This window comes from Balaenoptera musculus, chromosome 19 (assembly GCF_009873245.2).
Source record: "Balaenoptera musculus isolate JJ_BM4_2016_0621 chromosome 19, mBalMus1.pri.v3, whole genome shotgun sequence".
Lineage (NCBI taxonomy): Eukaryota > Metazoa > Chordata > Mammalia > Artiodactyla > Balaenopteridae > Balaenoptera > Balaenoptera musculus.
Genome location: NC_045803.1, coordinates 16,375,489 through 16,385,834, shown reverse-complemented (window position 1 = coordinate 16,385,834; position 10,346 = coordinate 16,375,489). Strand labels below are relative to the sequence as shown.

Here is a 10,346-nt window from a genome sequence, read left to right as displayed (position 1 = left end):
AAAAAAATTATTTATTTATTTATTTATTTATTTATTTATGGCTGTGTTGGGTCTTTGTTTCTGTGCGAGGGCTTTCTCTAGTTGCGGCAAGTGGGGGCCACTCTTCATCGCGGTGCGCAGGCCTCTCACTATCACGGCCTCTCTTGCTGTGGAGCACAGGCTCCAGACGCACAGGCTCAGTAATTGTGGCTCACAGGCCTAGTTGCTCCGTGGCATGTGGGATCTTCCCAGACCAGGGCTCGAACCCGTGTCCCCTGCATTGGCAGGCAGATTCTCAACCACTGCGCCACCAGGGAAGCCCCTCGTCTCCTTTATGATAGAAAATTTTAATGAAATTTTCCACAGTCACATTATGAAATTTACATTGATTTTATGAAAAGCACATAGTTCAGGTGCAGGAAAACTTAATATTTTCCTTGCTCAGTCCCTGCACGGCCCCCCCACCCACCTTTTTTTCCCCTGAATCTTCTTCCGTAGTAATAAGAATGATAGAATCACTTTTTAAAAAAAATTTATTTTTTTATACAGCAGGTTCTTATTAGTTATCCATTTTATGCATATTCGTGTATATACGTCAATCCCAATCTCCCAATTCATCCCACCACCACCTCCACCCCTCTACCCCCGCCACTTTCCCCCCTTGGTGTCCATACGTTTGTTCTCTACATCTGTGTCTCAATTTCTGCCCTGCAAACCAGTTCATCTTAGAACCACTTCTTGAGCTCTTTATGCCAGGCACTTTACATGCATTATTCCTAATCTTTACAAGCCCATGGAATAGATATTTCTATATCTATTGTTATACGAAGAAATGGTGACTGAGATAGGTAAAAGTACTTTGTCTACACAGAAAGGTAATCATCAACAGAGCTAGGGTCTGAAATCCTGGTCTGTCTGAATCCTGTGTTCTCACTAAATCCTTACTAGATCTCATTATTACTCTTTCTTTTACTCTGAACTATTTCTCAGCTTTTACTGTCAAATCACTTATTGCTAGAGACTGCCTGAGTTCTCTTCTATATTATTTCAAGGACAATGTTTATAGCATTAGCACCAAATAATGGTTTTATTGGAGTCACAAAACATACCATACTGTAGTCAGTCAGAGGAATATTTGTGTTGTAAACTTTCTATACTCACTCAGCATTTTAGAATATTCTGTCTGTTCCATTATCTAGATTTCCATTCTCCATCATTTCCTTCAGTTTACATTCAGCATACCCTTTGTTATAGAGTTTCTAGTGGTCCAGTTTACCCACCTCATTCTACCAAATAGGTAGTGATCCTAGTCTCCCAAAATTCTCAAGTCCCTTTGCTTAACATTACATTGCCCTTTTTTTTTTTTTTTTTTTTTTCTTTTTTTTTTTTTTGTCTTTTTTTTTTTTTTTTAAGACATCTTTATTGAAGTATAATTGCCTTACAATGGTGTGTTAGCTTCTGCTTTATAACAAAGTTAATCAGTTATACATATACAATATGTTCCCATATCTCTTCCCTCTTGGATCTCCCTCCCTCCCACCCTCCCCATCCCACCCCTCTAGGTGGTCACAAAGCACCGAGCTGATCTCCCTGTGCTATGCGGCTGCTTCCCACTAGCTATCTATTTTACATTTGGTAGTGTATATATGTCCATGACACTCTCTCACCCTGTCACATCTCACCCCACCCCCTCCCATATCCTCAAGTCCATTCTCTAGTAGGTCTGTGTCTTTATTCCCGTCTTGCCACTAGGTTCTTCATGGCCTTTTTTCTTTTTTTTTTTCCCTTAGATTCCGTATATATGTGTTAGCATACTGTATTTATTTTTCTCTTTCTGACTTACTTCACTCTGTATGACAGACTCTAACTCCATCCACCTCATTACAAATACCTCCATTTCATTTCTTTTTACGGCTGAGTAATATTCCATTGTATATATGTGCCACATCTTCTTTATCCATTCATCTGTCGATGGACATTTAGGTTGCTTCCATGTCCTGGCTATTGTAAATAGAGCTGCAATGAACATTTTGGTACATGACTCTTTTTGAACTATGGTTTTCTCAGGGTATATGCCCAGTAGTGGGATTGCTGGATCGTATGGTAGTTCTATTTGTAGTTTTTTAAGGAACCTCCATACTGTTCTCCATAGTGGCTGTATCAATTTACATTCCCACCAACAGTGCAAGAGAGTTCCCTTTCCTCCACACCCTCTCCAGCATTTATTGTTTCTAGATTTTTTGATGATGGCCATTCTGACCGGTGTGAGATGATATCTCATTGTAGTTTTGATTTGCATTTCTCTAATGATTAATGATGTTGAGCATTCTTTCATGTGTCTGTAGGCCATCTGTATATCTTCTTTGGAGAAATGTCTATTTAGGTCTCCTGCCCATTTTTGGATTGGGTTGTTCGTTTTTTTGTTATTGAGCTGCATGAGCTGCTTGTAAATCTTGGAGATTAATCCTTTGTCAGTTGCTTCATTTGCAAATATTTTCTCCCATTCTGCTGGTTGTCTTTTGGTCTTGTTTATGGTTTCCTTTGCTGTGCAAAAGCTTTTAAGTTTCATTAGGTCCCATTTGTTTATTTGTGTTCTTATGTCCATTTCTCTGGGAGCTGGGTCAAAAAGAATCTTGCTGTGATGTATGTCATAGAGTGTTCTGCCTATGTTTTCCTCTAAGAGTTTGATAGTGTCTGGTCTTACACTTAGGTCTTTAATCCATTTTGAGCTTATTTTTGTGCATGGTGTCAGGGAGTGTTCTAATTTCATACTTTTACATGTATCTGTCCAATTTTCCCAGCACCACTTATTGAAGAGGCTGTCTTTTCTCCACTGTATATGCTTGCCTCCTTTATCAAAGATAAGGTGACCATATGTGCGTGGGTTTATCTCTGGGCTTTCTATCCTGTTCCATTGATCTATATTTCTGTTTTTGTGCCAGTACCAAACTGTCTTGATTACTGTAGCTTTGTAATATAGTCTGAAGTCAGGGAGCCTGATTCCCCCAGCTCCATTTTTCGTTCTCAAGATTGCTTTGGCTATTCGGGGTCTTTTGTGTTTCCATACAAATTGTGAAATTTTTTGTTCTAGTTCTGTGAAAAATGCCAGTGGTAGTTTGATAGGGATTGCATTGAATCTGTAGATTGCTTTGGGTAGTAGAGTCATTTTCACAATGTTGATTCTTCCAATCCAGGAACATGGTATATCTTTCCATCTATTTGTATCATCTTTAATTTCTTTCATCAGTGTCTTATAATTTTCTGCATACAGGTCTTTTGTCTCCTTAGGTAGGTTTATTCCTAGATATTTTATTCTTTTTGTTGCAATGGTAAACGGGAGTGTTTTCTTAATTTCACTTTCAGATTTTTCGTCATTAGTGTATAGAAATGCAAGAGATTTCTGGGCATTAATTTTGTATCCTGCTACTTTACCAAATTCATTGATTAGCTCTAGGAGTTTTCTGGTAGCATCTTTAGGATTCTCTATGTATAGTATCATGTCATCTGCAAACAGTGACAGCTTTACTTCTTCTTTTCCGATTTGGATTCCTTTTATTTCTTTGTCTTCTCTGATTGCTGTGGCTAACACTTCCAAAACTATGTTGAATAATAGTGGTGAGAGTGGGCAACCTTGTCTTGTTCCTGATCTTAGTGGAAATGGTTTCAGTTTTTCACCATTGAGGACAATGTTGGCTGTGGGTTTGTCATATATGGCCTTTATTATGTTGAGGAAATTTCCCTCTATGCCTACTTTCTGGAGGGTTTTTATCATAAATGGGTGTTGAATTTTGGCAAAAGCTCTCTCTGCATCTATTGAGATGATCATATGGTTTTTCTCCTTCAATTTGTTAATATGGTGTATCACATTGATTGATTTACGTATATTGAAGAATCCTTGCATTCCTGGGATAAACCCCACTTGATCATGGTGTATGATCCTTTTAATGTGCTGTTGGATTCTGTTTGCGAGTATTTTGTTGAGGATTTTTGCATCTATGTTCATCAGTGATATTGGCCTGTAGTTTTCTTTCTTTGTGACATCTTTGTCTGGTTTTGGTATCAGGGTGATGGTGGCCTCGTAGAATGAGTTGGGGAGTGTTCCTCCCTCTGCAATATTTTGGAAGAGTTTGAGAAGGATAGGTGTTAGCTCTTCTCTAAATGTTTGATAGAATTCACCTGTGAAGCCATCTGGTCCTGGGCTTTTGTTTGTTGGAAGGTTTTTAATCACAGTTTCAATTTCAGTGCTTGTGATTGGTCTGTTCATATTTTCTATTTCTTCCTGGTTCAGTCTCGGCAGTTTGTGCATTTCTAAGAATCTGTCCATTTCTTCCAGGTTGTCCATTTGATTGGCGTAGAGTTGCTTGTAGTAATCTCTCATGATCTTTTGTATTTCTGCAGTGTCAGTGGTTACTTCTCCTTTTTCATTTCTAATTCTATTGATTTGAGTCTTCTCCCTTTTTCTCTTGATGAGTCTGGCTAATGGTTTATCAATTTTGTTTATCTTCTCAAAGAACCAGCTTTTAGTTTTATTGATTTTTGCTATTGTTTCCTTCATTTCTTTTTCATTATTTCTGACCTGATCTTTATGATTCTTTCCTTCTGCTAGCTTTGGGGTTTTTTTGTTCTTCTTTCTCTAATTGCTTTAGGTGCAAGGTTAGGTTGTTTATTCGAGATGTTTCCTGTTTCTTGAGGTAGCCTGTATTGCTATAAACTTCCCTCTTAGCCACTGCTTTTGCTGCGTCCCATAGGTTTTGGGTCGTCGTATCTCCATTGTCATTTGTTTTCTAGGTATTTTTTGATTTCCCCTTGATTTCTTCAGTGATCACTTCGTTATTAAGTAGTGTATTGTGTAGCCTCCATGTGTTTGTATTTTTTACACATCTTTTCCTGTAATTGATATCTAGTCTCATAGCGTTGTGGTCGGAAAAGATACTTGATACGATTTCAATTTTCTTAAATTTACCAAGGCTTGATTTGTGACCCAAGATATGATCTATCCTGGAGAATGTTCCATGCGCACTTGAGAAAAATGTGTATTCTGTTGTTTTTGGATGGAATGTCCTATAAATATCAATTAAGTCCATCTTGTTTAATGTATCATTTAAAGCTTGTGTTTCCTTATTTATTTTCATTTTGGATGATCTGTCCATTGGTGAAAGTGGGGTGTTAAAGTCCCCTACTATGATTGTGTTGCTGTCAATTTCCCGTTTTATGGCTGTTAGTATTTGCCTTATGTATTGAGGTGCTCCTATGTTGGGTGCATAAATATTTACAATTGTTATACCTTCCTCTTGGATCGATCCCTTGATCATTATATAGTGTCCTTCTTTGTCTCTTATAATATTCTTTATTTTAAAGTCTATTTTGTCTGATATGAGAATTGCTACTCCAGCTTTCTTTTGATTTCCATTTGCATGGAATATCTTTTTCCATCCCCTCACTTTCAGTCTGTATGTGTCTCTAGGTCTGAAGTGGGTCTCTTGTAGACAGCATATATATGGGTCTTGTTTTTGTATCCATTCAGCCAGTCTGTGTCTTTTGGTGGGAGCATTTAAATCCATTTACATTCAAGGTAATTATCGATATGTATGTTCCTATTCCCATTTTCTTAAATGTTTTGGGTTTGTTATTGTAGGTGTTTTCCTTCTCTTGTGTTTCTTGCCTAGAGAAGTTCCTTTAGCATTTGTTGTAAAGCTGGTTTGGTGGTGCTGAACTCTCTCAGCTTTGCTTGTCTGTAAAGGTTTTAATTTCTCCATCACATCTGAATGAGATCCTTGCTGGGTAGAGTAATCTTGGTTGTAGGTTTTTCTCCTTCATCACTTTAAGTATATCCTGCCACTCCCTTCTGGCTTGCAGAGTTTCTGCTGAAAGATCAGATGTTAACCTTATGGGGATTCCCTTGTGTGTTATTGTTGTTTTCCCTTGCTGCTTTTAATATGTTTTCTTTATATTTAATTTTTGACAGTTTGATTAATATGTGTCTTGGCGTGTTTCTCCTTGGGTTTATCCTGTATGGGACTCTCTGTGCTTCCTGGACTTGATTAACTATTTTCCTTTCCCATATTAGGGAAGTTTTCAACTATAATCTCTTCAAATATTTTCTCAGTCCCTTTCTTTTTCTCTTCTTCTTCTGGGACCCCTATAATTCGAATGTTGGTGCGTTTAATGTTGTCCCAGAGGTCTCTGAGACTGTCCTCAGTTCTTTTCATTCTTTTTTCTTTATCCTGCTCTGCAGTAGTTATTTCCACCATTTTATCTTCCAGGTCACTTATCCTTTCTTCTGCCTCAGTTATTCTGCTATTGATCCCATCTAGAGTATTTTTAATTTCATTTATTGTGTTTTTCATCGTTGCTTGGTTCCTCTTTAGTTCTTCTACGTCCTTGTTAAATGTTTCTTGCATTTTGTCTATTCTATTTCCAAGATTTTGGATCATCCTTACTATCATTATTCTGAATTCTTTTTCAGGTAGACTACCTATTTCCTCTTCATTTGTTAGGTCTGGTGTGTTTTGACCCTGCTCCTTCATCTGCTGTGTGTTTTTCTGTCGTCTCATTTTGCTTATCTTACTGTGTTTGGGGTCTCCTTTTCACAGGCTGCAGGTTCGTAGTTCCCGTTGTTTTTGGTATCTGTCCCCAGTGGGTAAGGTTGGTTCAGTGGGTTGTGTAGGCTTCCTGGTGGAGAGGACTATTGCCTGTGTTCTGGTGGATGAGGTTGAATCTTGTCTTTCTGGTGGGCACGTCCACGTCTGGTGGTGTGTTTTGGGGTGTCTGTGGTCTTATGATTTTAGGCAGCCTCCCTGCTAATGGATGGGGCTGTGTTCCTGTCTTGCTAATTGTTTGGCATAGGGTGTCCAGCACTGTAGCTTGCTGGTCGTTGAGTGAAGCTGGGTCTTGATGTTGAGATGGAGACCTCTGAGAGATTTTTGCCGTTTGGTATTACGTGGAGCTGGTAGGTCTCTTGTGGACCAGTGTCCTGAAGTTGGCTCTCCCACCTCAGAGGCACAGCCCTGATGCCTGGCTGGAGCACCAAGAGCCTTTCATCCACACTTTTGGGAGGTCTGACGTCTTCTGCCAGCGTTCAGTGGGTGTTCTGTAGGAGCAGTTCCACGTGTAGATGTATTTCTACTGTATCTGTGGGAAGGAAGGTGATCTCCGCGTCTTACTCTTCTGCCATCTTGCCCCTCCCTCTACATTGCCCTTTTATTATGCTTCAAACCTGTTATAATGCCTGGGAAGAAGTAGTTTTCTGGGAAGTACAAATATAGTGGTTTTGGACATAAGGAGGGAAGGGAAGCCCAGAGAAGGGGCCTGGAGGAACAAAATAGATTGTATATTGGACGGAAGGTTGAGTAATACTACAAATTCAAGTGAAGGGTAAAAAAGGCACCTCAGTATAGTATGGTATAGATAGTCATAACTACACATAAATGACAATGAGCACTGGTAGAAGTAAAGGGAGAAACAATTGAATGGATGGGTGGTTAGGTATATATAATATCATTTTTCTATTTGCATTATTTAATAATCTAGTTTTGGTTATGATTTTGTTTTAGTTTCTGAGGGAAGTAATGAAGTAAAGAGCTTATGAAGTAAAGAACTTATATTATCCTTTCAGTGATGTGAGAGAGATTAAAATCAGGGACAGATGTTTAGAACTATTCTGTAATTATAAGTACAAATGATTGTTATAATCCTTAAATTCTTCCCTACTTCCATATCTGCATAGTATTTCCTTTTATCCCTATAATAATCCCCTTTCATTCATCCAGTGATTTATTCATTAAACAATTATCTATGGAACACCTTTTATGACTAACATTTTGGTTATTCTGTGTTGGGTGAAACAGCCATTGTTCCTGCCCCTTAAGAGCTTTAACATAAAGAAAATAAAAGATTACATATGAATAAGTAAGCGATTGTATAATTCTAAAATTCAGAACATTGCAGTGAGAAAATACTATGATGAGATAGAGAATGAAGAAGTGAATTTAAATAGGGTTGTCTAGCTCAAACTTTCTAAGGAAGTGACTTTTCACCTGAGACTTGAAGTCAGCTATGAAAAGAGCTACGTTTAGAGAATTTCTAACAAATTGAACAGTCTGGAAAAATTTGAGAAGGTAAAGGACTTATTTCAGATGCTCAGAAGTGATGAATATTTGGTACATAATGAACACTGGGGAAAAGTGGGTTGAGAAGGTGTTGGATAGGATTTTGGTTGAGATATGTCAAAGATAAGATTATGGTGGATCTCATAAGCTGTGGTAAGGGAATTTGGATTTTATTCTAAGTGCAGTTGGAAACCATTGAAAAATTCTAGGTGGGATTGTTAAATTTTGTGCAACATCAGAATTGGCTGGTTGAATGTATTAAACATAGGAAACCTAAGACCTATTGGTGTAAATTCTTATTTACTTGATTTGAGGTGGTACACTGACATCCAATCTTTTAATAGACTATTTATGTGATTCTAATCTACACCTGAATTTGGAAAGTACTGACTTAACCTGTTTTCCTAACAGCCTCCCTCATCTTTCTTGTTTATGCTTTTGACTTCTTTTTCAAATTGAAGGCCTTGTATACGATCTTCACTCTTAAGGACATTATTTTCAGTTTTTCCCCCATTTCTCCCATAGAAATTTTATTTCTCCCCTAAGAGGAAACACCGTATGTTTACTTTCTGGTTATCTTTCAGACTTGGAGTTTAGATGCAAAACCAAGGAATTGTGTCTGCAAAAAGAAATTTATGAAGTAACATCATCCCAATGGATGATAATGGAAACAAGTCATAGCATTGTGGGCTCCAGTATCAGAGATGTCTGGGAATGCAAAGGCCAGTTTGAGAGGCGACAGATAAATCAGGAGGGATATTTGGGGCAAGCATTAATGACTTACAAAAAAATGCCAACTTTCAGCCTGTAAACATCTCTTATCCTACATCAGCAAATTTATCCTGGAGAGAAATTCTATAAATTCAAAGAATGTGGGAAGGCCTTTATTTATGACTCAGGACTTATGGGACAGCATGTAATTCATATTGGTGAGAAACCCTATAAATGTAAGGAATGTGGGAAGGTCTTTAGTCATTTTTCCTATCTTACTGAACATCAGAGAACTCATACTGGTGAGAAACACTATGAATGTAAGGAACGTGGAAAAGCCTTTATTCATGGCTCACATCTTATTCAACATCAGAGAATTCATATAGATGAGAAACCCTATGAATGTTAGGAATGTGGGAAGGCCTTCAGACAATCTGCACACCTTACTCACATCAGAGAATTCATACTGGTGACAAACCTTATATAAATGTAAGGAATGTGGGAAAGCTTTTATTTGTGGCTCAGAACTCACTCGACATCAGAGAATTCATACGGGTGAGAAACCCTATGGTTATAAGGAATGTGGGAAGGCCTTTAGACTGCATTCACAACTTGATCAACATCAGCGACTTCATACTGGTGAGAAACCTTATCAATGTAGGGAATGTGGGAAGGCCTTTCTTCGTGGCTCACAACTTACTGAACACTAGAGAATTCATCCTGGTGTGAAACACTATGAATGTAAAGAATGTGGGAAGACCTTTATTTGTGCCTCACAACTTACTATACATCAGTGAATTCATACTGCCAAGAAGCCCTATAATTGCAAAGAATGTGGGAAAGCCTTTATCCACAGCTCAGAACTTGCCTGACATCATCGCATTCATACTGGTGAGAAACCCTATGAATGTAAGGAATGTGGGAAGGCCTTTAGACAGACTGCACACCTTGCTCAACTCATACTCTAATATAACTTTGAGAGTATTCATACTCTAACTTTGCCATTCATTTGTCATAGATATTCAGATTTCATGCTAGAGTAAAATACAGTGGATGTGGCAGTTCCTTTTACCTAGTAGTATTCAGGTTATTCAGAACCAGAAAATTTGATACTGAGAAAAATTGATAATGAATGTAGAAGAGTTTTCTATCATGACTCAAACCTTATTAAAATTCTACAGACTCACACCAGAGAATGTAGTGACTGAGAAAAGGCTGCCATTTGCTATTTATGTGACATGAGGCAAATTATTTAACTTCTCTTGCTTAAATTTACTAACTGGTAAACTGTTGATAGTAGTAGTATCTATTTGTAATAAAGAGTCTGACCCTAGTCTTGATATCTGACCACTGATTTCTTTTAAGACCCGTCTTCCCTATCCACTTTGGCCCCACATCTGGAAAGGCTGACAGGAAAGCCTGTGTACCTCATCCTTTGGGGCCAGTGGGAAATTTAAATTTTGCAAATTCCAGCCCACATCCATCCAGTCCCACCCACTGTCTAAAAGCCAACCTATTCTCTCTGCCTTATTCAAGCCACTCCAGACC

General features: G+C 38.2%; 1 pseudogene; it reads left to right on the top strand.

Moving 5' to 3' along the window:
- The first annotated feature begins 8,952 nt into the window (after positions 1 to 8,952).
- LOC118884876 lies at positions 8,953 to 9,992 on the top strand (annotated as a pseudogene).
- The last annotated feature ends 354 nt before the right edge of the window (positions 9,993 to 10,346 follow it).